Genomic DNA, 13,514 nt, shown 5'->3' on the forward strand with positions numbered 1-13,514 from the left:
GTCTTTCCCTTGTTCGAAGACTTAATGTCTAGTGTCAGGAAAATAACACCTAGCCAAGTAAACTGCCTCTTATAAGCCCTCCCGCTTATATGACACCCCGTTTATAGGTCCATCTTCCTTTATATACAGTACTGATTTTGCGATGGAGATATTTTCACGTAAATGATAGTTTTTACGTCCCCCAGTTTCATGGTCTTTGATTCATTCCTAATTGTATTGAAAATGCGTGCATTTAATTGTCTTTGTTAAGTATGTAGTAACATAGTTTTGTTACTAACCTGCTTTATTAGCAGTTATCTTATTTAGTAGGATATTTATTAGACCGGCGCAGGGGCCGGCGCAATGTGTTTGGAAAATTACACGTGTGTGCCTCCAGTATAGCCTACGATTATTTACGAGACTTTCTTTAATTTCTTGTCCTATTTTAAGTATTTTTAGTGACATTTCGAGCTTGTAAGTCACCAGTAAATTGTTAAATGCTGTATTTTTAGTTTCAGTCCAAGAGGCATTGCATATTCAGTAATAACTGTACATACGTATGTGTCTTTTATCCATTCATGAAAGACTTGACTACACACAGGAAATATTTAGAAACTCACACAACAGCGCTAGCTAAACCAGAATTAGATTTGTGTCCATTTATGCGAACTTATGAACACAGTAATTAAAAATAACAATTAAAAACCTGTAGATCTCTGGCAGATATTGTCCCCCACCCCTCCCCCTCTCCATCGCTCTGGAAAATTATTCCAGTTTTGGTTTATGGTTTGCTTTAAAAATTTTGGCTTAGAAATTCCAATAGCCCTTCTTGGGATAAGTAAATTAGATATCTTCTGGAACTGCACAATACCAGTTATCCTACATATAGCTGGAATGATTTTGTGTGTGAAAGCCTTGTTTTGATGGTGGAACCAAGAATGCAACTGGCGGAGCCACAGGGGAATTTTCCAAAAAATTCTCAACTTTACTACACCCTTTTCTATCAGCATCTTTACCTCTCTCTTTGGAGGCTCTGCTGCTGATATAAAAACACTGATGCACAAAATCCTATCAGCTAAGCAGCAGCTACATTTTGAAATCTCAGCGTAAAACCTTCCACGCCGCGCCCGGCCAGCGGCCGTCACAAAGGACCTCACAAAACTGCATTCTAATGTTTTGAGTGAGGTCTGGGAAAGCTGTGGTGCTTCATTCAGGGAAAAATGTGGTACTGTAGTTTGTTCCTTGAGTTTTCAGAAGATACCAAACATGTCATGTTTTTGCTCACATAGGACGGACTTTCTGCGAATGACCGTTCTTGGTCAAATGACGTCGATTTGCTCGACCTGGCAACCCGGCATTTTTAACCTAGTGAGTAATATTTTATATATTTCTGTATTAACTAATGAACAAAGGGTAATAATGAAGATGTTGTTGTTGACCTATTACAAAGGTAAGATTTTGGCTCGGAAAGAACTGAACAGTTTTCCAAACAGCATTTCAAAACAATCAGCTTATATAAGTTTACATCTTGGAGACAGAGAGAAGAAGCGTATCGTTTTTGTTTTGCTGAATTTTAGCTTATATCTGAATACCTGGGCTAAACGCATAACAGTGTCTTGTATATTGCGCCAGGTGAACTGTTAGCATTATACTTACCGACTTTATGAAGGCCCGAAAGGAAGCGAGGCAGAGTACAGTGAACAGTGTAGAAGTTTGAAGGCAGAGCTTAGCGCAAACACAAGGAAAATTAGTCGGTCAGTACAAAATGCAGATAGCAGACTGCAGAACGGGTACAAAATGCACACTAGGGGCGCTTACCATTCGACCAAAAATTCCGATATTTTCGAAACGGGGTCAAATGGTACGAAAATTTCCCAGGAAAAGTTCCAGAAAATCCGGAAATTGTTGAATTTCCGAAAAACGAACCATTCAACCGAAAATTCAGGAAATTCCGGGATGAAAATCAAATGGAACGGAAATTTCCAGGAAAATTTTTTCGAAAATTTGGGTATACCTCAAGAGGTTGGCCTTTTTTTTGGAAATTATGTAAATTCGCAATTTTCTCTTCAGCGCTAGTTCTTTTGGCCGCGATCACCACGATCATCCCAGACAAAGATGACGGCGACGTGTATTCGAAAATGGATTAATATTTTACTTGCCACTTGTCGGTCGATAAATACTAACTTAAATTCGTCAAGAAAGCGTTTGATTCCAACAAAAATAAAGCCCCCGTGTGTACTTGTTTGTTTTGTATAGGTTGGCTAAGAAGTGTACGAAGACTTATAACTCGTGCAGAACCATCGTACAACTCATTAAATCCTTCGTTTTGCGACGTTTTCGCTGCGTTGTGGTTTGTATAAGGTCCCTGCCGTCATGGGCTATAAAAAGTCACTGTGTCGACGTATCAGTGCTCTGCATGCTTCTATATTTGCTATTTAAACCTCGAGGTCATTGAAAATTTGAAGCGAACAAAAATGCGAGGGCGCTTTCCACTCTGGCGCAGCCACCAGAAAAGTCTGTTCCATTCGCCCTAGACAATTTCCGGACATTCATACCGGAATTTTTGGTCGGATTGAAAGCTCCCCACGTACAAAATGCTTGCCTAGTTCCTAGGCCTCAATATTTCGCCGCGGTCAAACATTTCAGGTCACGTGGTCCGGGGCGAAACGCGACAACAACCCGAAAATTGAGACAATCTTCGCTTTTGTTTTAATGTTAACTGGTCAACTTAAATGGCTCATTTGGATCCAAACGGACATTATCGAGTCAGAAGCATTGCCGCTTCAAACCACAGGCAACTACTGATTACTCAAAATATTTAAGTTTTTTATTACGTCATGTAACCGTAGTGCTTGATCAAAGAAAGCAAAAATATACCAAATTTCTTAAATTTCGGGTTCAAGAGTAAGCTACAGTAGCTTTCTAAGTTAATTATTTCACAAACGTTTGACCACTATGCGATAAAGAAGAATTCGCTCGCAGCGCTGCTTGTAACCAACAAGTTTTACGGTAGGTCACCTTGCGAAATTAAACTCAACCTTACATGTAATTTCTATACTTCATCTATTCACGAACCACTTAATCAAAGGCTTATTTACTAAACAACGACGTACTACAGCAACCTTTCCTAGAATTCTCTTTAACATACATGCAAGGAGATGAAAAAAGTCGTCCTGGCCTTGGAATCCCAAGGCAGCGACACAATTATTTTTTCATCATGACAAGCGCTACTAGAACTGAACTCTGTGTGAAACAAACAGTTATTTCGACAGATTTGCAATGTCAAATTCGTACAGGAAGGAAATATTCTTTCATTTTTTGGTTTAAAAGAGTCGGAACTATTAAAACATTCTGCAGTTGAACAGAATTTACAGGTCACAGCCTGTTGGCATTCGAAACTTGATAAAATTGGTGGCTTAGGCTTCTAGTTGAGGTGCATGTCAAATAAAAAAAGTTAGTATGACAAGCATAATAATAGTTCTAACCGTAAGTTCTAAACAAGTTGCTCTTTTGTACCAACCTGCAGCAAACTTGCTAAAAGATACAGTTTCCCATTCCTACGAGTTGCAATAATCACTGAGCATCTTCTCCGACTGAGTTATTTGGTGAGAATGATTGAAGTTGTCCGGATAGCAAAGTCGATCGAGTAAATGAGCCCCTGCGATTTCCTGCTATTTACCGGTATATCATAGTTTGATTAATATTACCTTGTTATGATTTTGTCCTGTTAAACACACAAAGTCATCAAGTGATGTAGTGGGTACAAACAAAGTACATGTATATGGCCACACGGGCAGATTTAGGGTGGTGGTTTGGATTGGATTGAAATAAAAGCAAAGACTCTGGACAGGTTATGATCTGGACCCCTGTCACAGGTTATGATCACGATTATTATAAAAATATGGAACTGTTTGTACTTAATAAAAATGTCAAATAATTTTTCTTTCTGCAGTTGAAGCTGTCTGACTCTAGTTTCTGTGAAATGCCGAGAAGAAAGTCTCTTGTCGGCACTCCATATTGGATGGCAGCTGAAGTTATATCAAGAAAACCTTATGGGACCGAGGTAATTAAGTAAAACAACCAAAAATTAAAACAGGATTGTCAATCTGACCTGCATGTCCCATAGCCCGGGGATAAGTGGATTTTTCAGTTGCGAGCGCTGCTGGATTCTGTCTTTTGTTTGCCTGAAAGGCAACTGAAGTTGTTTCAAAGGGGGATTGTTTGAGAAAATTCAAATTACAGATGCGCTGTAATGTGTTATTTTAAATTTATCATGCTAGCACAAACCTTTTTTACAGGGTTAGTGATCTAATGACTTTTGAGCCAGGACATCATAACTTGGAAGTGACTCACTTCTCGGACATTAGTTTTCTTTGCATGCTGGTACCCTGTTAACATACAAACTTGTACTTCTTGGTAGAGAAATGCACATTAATTTAAAATATATAGCCTTGACTGAGACCACAATGCAATTATCCCAGCCAGGACAATTGGACTGAAACACTTATACTATGTCAACAAGCGTCACAAGTATTTTCAATAAGCGGAAATACTTACTATACGTGTGTATTCATCAATTTGAGCTAACTAGTAAATTTCTATAATTGTAGTTTTCATTCTACATGTTTATTCAGTATTCCTTGTCTATTAGTAGTCAACTGGATCATGAAGTTCTTCATGGCTTACAGTACTTTTATGTTAAGTTCAAGCTTGCAATCGATCTAAATACATATTAAAACAGCCAAAGTGTTTTATTTCAATGTGTAATTTTTAAGTTTTCGCCTGTATGGAGGTATATCTATGACAAAATTCAGAACTCAGTAATTGATATCACATTATCCAAATTGTACATGCATCAATCAAAAACTGAATGGCAACTAGCCGACTCTACAAATAGTCCTCACGCAAACAGGCATCACGCCAAAAGGCATCACGCTAAAAGGCATCCCGCTAAAAGGCATCACGCTAAAAGGCATCACGCTAAAAGGCATCACGCTAAAGGGCGTCAAGCTGAAAGGCATCACGCTAAAAGGCATCACGCTAAAAGGCATCACGCTAAAGGGCATCAAGCTGAAAGGCATCACGCCTAAAGGCATCATACGAAAAGGCATCATACAAGAAGACGTCACGCTAAAAGGCATCACGCAAATAGGCATCACGCAGAAAGGTATCACGCGAAAGGTATTACACTTACTAAAAGGTATCACGCAAACAGGCATCACGCAAAAAGGCATAACGCTTCTGTTTGTGTCTCTACACGTAATCTCCCTCTCGCAAAGTAATAAAGGACAAGTGTAGCTGCAGTAGTGAATTCATGTTTAGGAGGTTCTTGTACTATCGCCAGTGTCATACTAAGAACGCCCAACACTTGTTCGCCATCTTGAAAAATACTCGCCGATCTCACCGATCGGAGAGAAATGCAATCGTTTTCGATTCCATTGCTCACTTGCTGTATTAACTCTTTCAAGGCACGCCTCCTGTACTGAATTAAGACCTCGCGAGGGGGCAAAGACGGAATGTATCGCTCAAAAACTATTTGAGAAGGCTGTTATCTTACAAGACACGAGTAAGAAGAGTAAGCCCCGGATTCCATCTAATTTTTGTAACGATGCCTTTCTAGGTGATGTCTTTTCGTGTGATGCCTTTTCGCGTGATGCCCTTCAGTGTGATGCCTTTTCGCATGATCTCTTTAAGCGTGATGCCTTTTCGCGTGATGCCTTTAAGCGTGATGCCTTTTAGCGTGGTGCATTTTAGTGTGATGCTTGTTTGCGTAACGAAACGTAAACAAGCTAAGACACGCGAATCTTGCCTTTTCTCACACAATATCGCCCATGAGTGCCTAACTTAAAGCAAATACTTATGCAGAATTGGCATTTAATTCAACAACAACCATTACTTAAAAGAATATTCAAAGATCCCCCTATTGTCTCGTACAAAACGGGCAGATCCCTAAAGGATATACTCGTTAGAGCACAGCTATAACCGGCTATTACACGTGGATGGGAGTTGTGCAGGTCTGCCACCCCATTGTTATAACCATCACAAATGATTAAGGTTAACAGGAAGAGGTTGTCCCTGCAATCCTGGATTTTATAAAATACTTAAAAATTCGAGCACGCAAAAATGACATCACAATGCTTAGATTGAAACCGGACCTGACTTTCTGTGCATACCCGGCCGGTATCAACAGAACCTGATATGAAAACAAAACTAGCACGCTCAAGATTTGTATCATTCTATTCTCGTGAGCTCACGTAAACTGACTTTTTCCTGTCTTCTTTATTAAAGAGGATAATAGTTGACTATAACCATGATGACATTGTGGAATAAGTTTCCCGCTCCTCGCCAGTCACTCCACATCTGTTCATCAAGGAAACCTTGGATATCCAGACTTCTAATCCCCTTTTCTCGTTTTACGTGATACTTAATCCGTGCCCAAGCAGACTCTGCCTCTTGGGTGTGGATCCCCGTTGCAGGATCCACAAAGTTATTCCGGTGGACAACTATCCTATGTACAGCTACGTTTGCAACGTAACGATCCAGGTTCCGATAGGCGCCCCAGTCATCTGTGTGGATATCTGAGTCAGGGAGGAGTACCCTTTGTAAGATCCGGCAGAGGGTTGCCCTATCTCGACGCTGCGCCACTTGATGATATCCTCTAAACGGGGAGTGTTCTGTGGATATTACACCGAATTGAATACCCATTGTCCGTTCCTTGCTCTACGCCCTCTTTGATACTGAAAGAAAGATGAAAGATGAAATACGTTCTATTCATACTAAAGTAAAGTTAGGGTAAAATAATCATCTTTTTTATTGTCACTTCACCTGAACTGCCTTAAGTTCATTGAAAGTAAATTGTATAAGCGCATCCCTCGCAGTCATACATACAGAATCATAGAAGACCTACTTGTGCTTGAATTAACTTTCATCGCTTTTAACGACGTACACTCTGCCGCCAAACGGGACAATAGGTCGGTCGTGCAGATCTCTGCCACAATAGTGTCTGATCACAGCATACACATTCCCAACAGTGTTCTTTGTCAAACTGAGCATTCTAGCAGCAGTTGGACGTAGTTCACGTTCGCTCCAAAGGTAAATTAACAGGACAAATTTTCCAAGAGGAAGCCTGGGAAACACACTGAAAAAGCTTCCTGTTCGGAGGGATTTTTTGCGGCGGCACCCAGTACACCTCCTGTTTGTTAAAAAAAATAGATATAATTTTCGTTAGATCGCCGCATTATAGTTTTTTGCGTTATTTCTTATGAAAAAAAAATGAACATTTTATTTCGCTCTTATCGAAACAATTGCATGCGAAGGCGGCAAAATCGGTTTTCGTAAATGATTATTTTTGAGACGGTGAAGCAAGAGAGCAGGTGAGTATCGTGACCTTTTCCCGCTTTTTTCAACTGCTATTTTTTACATCTTGGAAAACTATCACAAAGAATTAAGGTTAACTGAAAGAGGTGAACACGATAGTATGTAGAAGTTGCAATGGGTGAGAGTTTTGTCATTTCACGTTTTACCGCGAAGTGTTAAAAAAAATCGAACAAGAAAAAGATTGCACAATCCCAACTTCCCGGGTTGTATACGAGATATGAATTTCAATCAAACAGCCGTACTTTAATGACCAAAAAGGTCGATAAAATGAACAAGATTTACTGAGCTATAAAATTGGTTCACAAAGTCCTGCAAACTTTTGGAACCTAACGTGATTATTTCCAGTAAGAGCGCTTTTAAAGACTAGATGTCAATTTTATTTTATTTTCTCGATTGGCGTCGTAGGTAAATTAACCAAGGCAAGCAAACACAGCTGGAAAATCACGAAAAATGATGGTGCTCAATGGATTATGAATGAATTCAAGTTTTCATTCTGAAGTATCAGTAGATAACATAGTATAACGAAAACACAGATAAGAAACCTAGCCTTACGTAGCCCTTTTAATACACTGAAATATTCCACGATTATGTTATAGATAATTCAATAATTTACACTACAATGCACCAAGAAACAAGTTAATTTGTCTGTCAAATACATTCTAGCTTCAATTTTTATTCCTTAACAATAGTTTTCTTATCGACAAGGAAAGAACACCAAAAAGTGTAAGAAGCATGGCATTAATAAAACTGATAAAGAATTATTGTGGTGTGTCAATGTCTATTTAACTGGCTGGTATACCGTCACTTAATGATGGATTTGCTCATTGCGTCATAGGGCGACTTCATTCATTATAGGTATTGATGAGATCAAAACGCCGATTTAAGAATAAAATTACATAAGGCTATTTTGGAGTCATGAATTACATAAGGCCATTTTGATAATTTTATATAGTTATTTTTATATAAGGTCATCTGCCCACATGCTGATATTGATCCGCCGAGGATCAATAAACTAAGACCCCGAAATCTAAGACCTAAGATCTAAGACCCGGAAACAAAGACCCCTCCCCCCCCCCCCCCCAAAAAAAATAAAAAACAGGAGCCATAATCGGGGACGGAGACCGTAAGTCTCGGGATTCGCGCGCACCTATGATATGGGACAATTTTTCTATTTTTAGAACAAATTGCTCCATCCTGACGTCATATATCCGCGCGTATTCACGCACATGTCAGGGGCTCTCGCGTGGATGTTGTCACGTTGCGTGATCAAATGGTGAGAGTTAGAGATTCTCTTGCGTATTTTTCACAGCGATGGCAGGGAATACGAACCAGGGCGCTTATATGTAGTTTAATGCTCTGAGCTAACGGAAAAGGTGGGTTTTTCAGGGTCGAAAACAAGACTTCAATCTCGCGCTGGGAATGAATAATAAGATCTGCTCACGCTAGTTGTAAGCTCACGCGTATGCTTAAGAATATAGCAAGAAAACTCTCTACTCTGGTATCGAGTTAATTTGTGAGTTTCTCAGACAATGTTTAATCATAACCAAAACCTGTTTTGACGGTTTCTTATTGTCTCTGCTTGTTTGGTGAGTTTGCAAAGGTTTTTGAAAGGAAAGTCTGACGCGTACAATTAGCTCATTTGCATAGTGCAGCTCGTGCACTTTCAAGTCCGAGTCGGTATTTTCAATTGTCAACAAATCTTGACAATCTTTTGTTTTGAGATGCTGCAACAAATTTCACGAATGCAAAAAAGGCTACTAACATCATGTGTGTTTCTTCAACATAAGCATAGTGAAGTTTTACACTGCGAAAATGAAAATAGACAAGGAGTTTTTATAACTCGATCAACAAAATCAAAATCGTTATTCGAAGTTGATTAAAGAAAGCGTCATCGCAACTTTGCTGATTATTTCTGCTTTATTCGCATATTTTCAGCTTAGCTTTTAATATGTTCTCAAACATTTATCAATCTTAAACATATTTAAAAACTATAGAGTTATTGTTTGAGTTCGATGTACAATTTCACACGAAAGTGCGGCGGAAGTACAATTTGTCATGTTTACTGACTGTACAAAACAAGCATCGGCGGGCGCTCTCATTCATCGACAACAGAGAATTTACTGAATTTTTACACGAATAAAACCGAGCAGTTTCTACGGACGTAAAGTTATTGGGCCTTGATGAAACATCAAGCGTTGCTTACAATTCAGGCGAAACTCAAACTAGCAATTATTTTGTTTTACTTTTCGGTCGCGATAGACTGGCAAATTCCTCGCAAGCGTGTGGCAAGAGGAGCTAGAAAACTATGAAGTCCTGAAGCTCTGCTATATCTAAATATATCCAGCTAGTTTTTCGCTGTGTAATGGAAAAGCTGTTAATCATCAACATATGTGAAATTTAAAGTGGAGTAATGCACAGCTCATGTAAAAGAAGCATCCGTCGGAACACAACTTGGTCAGCGATAGATGTCTAAGCTTTAAAGCGGAACACACCTAAATTCGACACTGTCTTACTTCACTCAAACTGGAGCAGCTTACGACGAAGATATTAAGCAAAATTCCAACAGAAGTAAACGCGTTGAGTTGTGGGCCAAAAACATGAAAAATTTCGGGAATTTCGGACGCCATTCCCCCCGCGCGACATCCGCAAAAATCCTCGCAGCATGTACACGCGTTTGCCGCAGGCGATGGCGCAATTTGTTGTAAAAATAGAATTATTGTCCCTTATCATGGGGACAACCCCAATACTAGAAATGGCGCGCGCTTACGGTCTCCGTCCCCGATTATGGCTCCTGGTTCGAGTTTTGATTGGTTCACTGTATTGTCCGTACCGGTAATCCTTGTGAATGGCTTGAGTGATAACTTTGGTGTTATAGTTTTACGAAAACCGCTCCAAATGGAAAAATAACAACCTGATATTAGTGTTACCAAAGAGATTTTTTAATGCTGGGGCGGAGCTGTTAGCGTACTCTGCGCTACATCCAACTACAAACTCTTTTCTCTTCTGGACTCTCCCTTTTACAAAACTAAAACTCGCGATTATATAGCTACGCATTAGCAAGCTGTACAGCGATTGACTAATACGGTGTTTCCGAAATAAGACAAAGAATAAAGAAACAACGATGCCTGCGGTAAACGGCGTTTTGGGCTTGGCCAAAAGATAGTGAGAATTATCTCGATCACGTATGGTCATGGGAATCGCGGTTTCCGCAGTCCCTAAATCATACGTGCACGTACTAACTCTGAGAAAGCTGACGTTGCTAAATTACTAACCCTAATCAACCAAAATTCTTATGAATTACTAAAACTGATCAACAAATATTCTCAGCAATGTTTCTAGATGCACAACCTTGGCGAGTTAACCCCGCGGGTCAGATGCCGCCTCGGGCTCCTTTGATCATTTTGGTCACCTGTTTTCCAGTGTTCAAAGGTTAATCGATCTCCTGGACCGCGTTGTGGGTTACCGAAAAGGAAATAGTTATTCTTGCCAAAACATAGCGTAAAACACGCAAGGAAACTCTTTTGATAACAACATTTCCTCGTGGGAACTTTTGCCCGAAACACGTGCGGAGATTAACGTGACAAGGTTGTTTGTTCGGCTTTCTGTAACGCTTGTTTGCGTTACTCATATGAAGGCTAGAATTTCATAAAATATCTTTAACATTAGAGACTCAAAAATATTGTTTTCCTGCTCTGGAATCATGATTTTAAAAATTATAAAAAGAATAAATTTCTGTACTCAGAGCGCAATTTAAAATCTCAAAAAGTGGGATATTTCCTTCGGATCTACCGAACTTCGTCAGCCACAATACAATTTGAATGTTAAGAAGGGTTATATGTTCATGACGGTCTCGAGGGGGCTAAAATAGTGTCATAGATGCTGGCTAATTCGAAGCCATTTTCTCTGTTCTAAGAGGGCTTACGTAATCTAACTCGATTGCCTCCTTTACGCGGCGTTTGAACGTGTTGCTTTCCGAGGCAAGAACTTTTGTTTTGCTAGAATCCATTGAATGTCCGGTGAGCTTGCAATGTTCATGAACAGCTGACGAATTCCTCGAAAAATGTTCCTTTCCTCGAGTTTGTAATAAACAAGAAGTTTCGTAACATATTCTTTGTCAGATTCTTCGCAATGGATGTGATAGACTATTCCACACTTTTTAAGGTTTTCTGTTTTATCCTTAACACAAACTAGTTGAGGTCTTAAGAATTGAAAGGCTTGTGGACAAGTGTGATATTGTGTGATATAAATGCTTTTTCTAGGCGTTCTGAAGAGCCCTTGATGTATGTTACTGCGGCATATATTCTCTTCTTGTTAACAGTTTCCTTGGACTCTTTTAAACCAGATTCAGTGTTCGGTATTGTTACCATCCAAGCAGGATAGTTTTTTAAAAAAACATGATACTATTTTAATAATAAATATTAATAATAATGATAATAATAATGATAATGATAATGATAATGATATCACGATATTACTTACAACGAAAAAGAAGAAAATGGTGCAGTTCAGTACACTTTAGGAATTTTATAAATACAAATTACAAGTGCATCTAATTGCATTTCTCTTTTTGAAATATTTTCAACTTTTTTAGATCAAAGACGTGAAAGCCAAATGTAAATTTTAGAAAAGAAAACAGACAAAACCCAAAAAATTAAGATTAATCAAACTTTCAATCAGCCCGCTTGTTTACAGAAAAAAATTTCTTGGACGAGTTTTATAGTTCACAACTAAATTTTCTCTTATTCTTATTGAATTAAATTGACCACGTGACGCGTCAGTGTGCATCGGCGGAGAGACACTACCTTTCCACAATGCCTGTCCGAGGAAAATACCCGGATTGATGGTATTCGTGCACGAATTTCTTTTTTTACAAACGGGCATAAAGAAAAAATGAGAAACCAGAAACTGCGAGGGATCACATACGATAAACGCTGCCAACGTAGGATCTACAAGAGATCTGATCAGCCAAAAAAATGTATGAAGACAAGTAATAGACTGCAAGGCTGATACTACGTGAAAAACGTTTCGAGACACCAACATGACAAGAACCGATAAAGTAGGATCGTGTTTCGGGGCGCAAAGAGACAAAGTGTCAAGACTGGTGTCTCGAAAAGCAAAGCGCCCCGAAACACGTGATGTGGAACTCACTTACGCCCCGAAACACGCGTTGCCACATCACGTGTTTCAGGGCGCAAGGAGACAAAGTGTCAAGACTGGTGTCTCGAAAAGCAAAGCGCCCCGAAACACGTGATGTGGCAGCGCGTGTTTCGGGGCGCAAGTGAGTTCAAAGTACGGAACTTCATTTTGCAATTTATGTGCGTTGGCTTTTGGGCTGGCGTAACATGTCTTCGCTACACAGTGCTGACGAGCCCGAAGAAGGGTGAAACAGCCGTCCACTGTTGCGATCCTACTTTATCGGTTCTTGTCATGTTGGTGTCTCGAAACGTTTTTCACGTAGTGTCAGCCTTGCAGTCTATTGCTTGTCTTCATAAAGAAAAAAAAATTGAAAGACGCAATTTAACCTGCGATCAGCCGTTCTTTTTAAACAGCAGGGGGAAGGAGAAAATGAGAACGCCATATACAATTACTTCCGAATCGTCTGCCCGTAGTCCAGAATCTGGAGCGAAAGCGGGAGCGTCATTTATCAATCATCATTTATCGAAAGTGTCAAAAACATGTGCAGTTGACGCAGTTGCGAGGAGTCACCAGGAGTATGTTTGTTGTAATCTTTACTCCCGCTCTTTTGATTAATTCCGATAAAAAAGATTCTAATGTTCCACCGAGTTTGTGTTTCTTTAACCAAACATTAAGAGACATTTCAACTTGCTATTCTCCTTGCCTGGTAAGTAAGCATGTACATTGCGCTTTGTCTCTTTCGCGCTTCCAACCGACCCCATGAATTTCCGGTAAAATCTGATTGGCTCACATTTTACATAGCATGACAATAGATAACATCGCTGTTGACAGGTATTAAAGCAACGAAGGGATGGTGGGCGACTCGTGAAGTAAATGCATCAGGCGTTCTTTTTTCCTCTTCCCCCGTTCGCAAAAAAAAAAAAAAATTACAAGAAGAACGTCTGATCGCAGGTTGAACGCAATTTGTCTCTTTTCCTTTCAAATTTTCTATTTGGCTTTCACGCCTTTCGTCACCTTCCATC

General features: G+C 39.6%; 2 protein-coding genes and 1 pseudogene across 4 annotated transcripts in view; 1 reads left to right on the forward strand and 2 right to left on the reverse strand.

The window, feature by feature from the left end:
- LOC110051350 (uncharacterized) overlaps positions 1–13,514 on the forward strand; it is a 434,502-nt gene that overhangs the window by 381,456 nt on the left and 39,532 nt on the right. The gene's annotated exons all lie outside the window — the stretch shown is intronic.
- LOC149107134 (uncharacterized) lies at positions 5,845–7,287 on the reverse strand (annotated as a pseudogene).
- LOC149107135 (uncharacterized) overlaps positions 9,705–13,514 on the reverse strand; it is a 16,962-nt gene continuing 13,152 nt past the window's right edge. Inside the window, exon 2 of the mRNA XM_089297181.1 lies at positions 9,705–13,514. This exon is cut by the window's right edge and continues 6,147 nt beyond it. The gene's annotated coding sequence lies outside the window, so the exon portion shown is untranslated.

Source organism: Orbicella faveolata, unplaced genomic scaffold (genome assembly GCF_042242905.1).
Source record: "Orbicella faveolata isolate gen_17 unplaced genomic scaffold, um_ofav_v1 contig_27, whole genome shotgun sequence".
NCBI lineage: Eukaryota > Metazoa > Cnidaria > Anthozoa > Scleractinia > Merulinidae > Orbicella > Orbicella faveolata.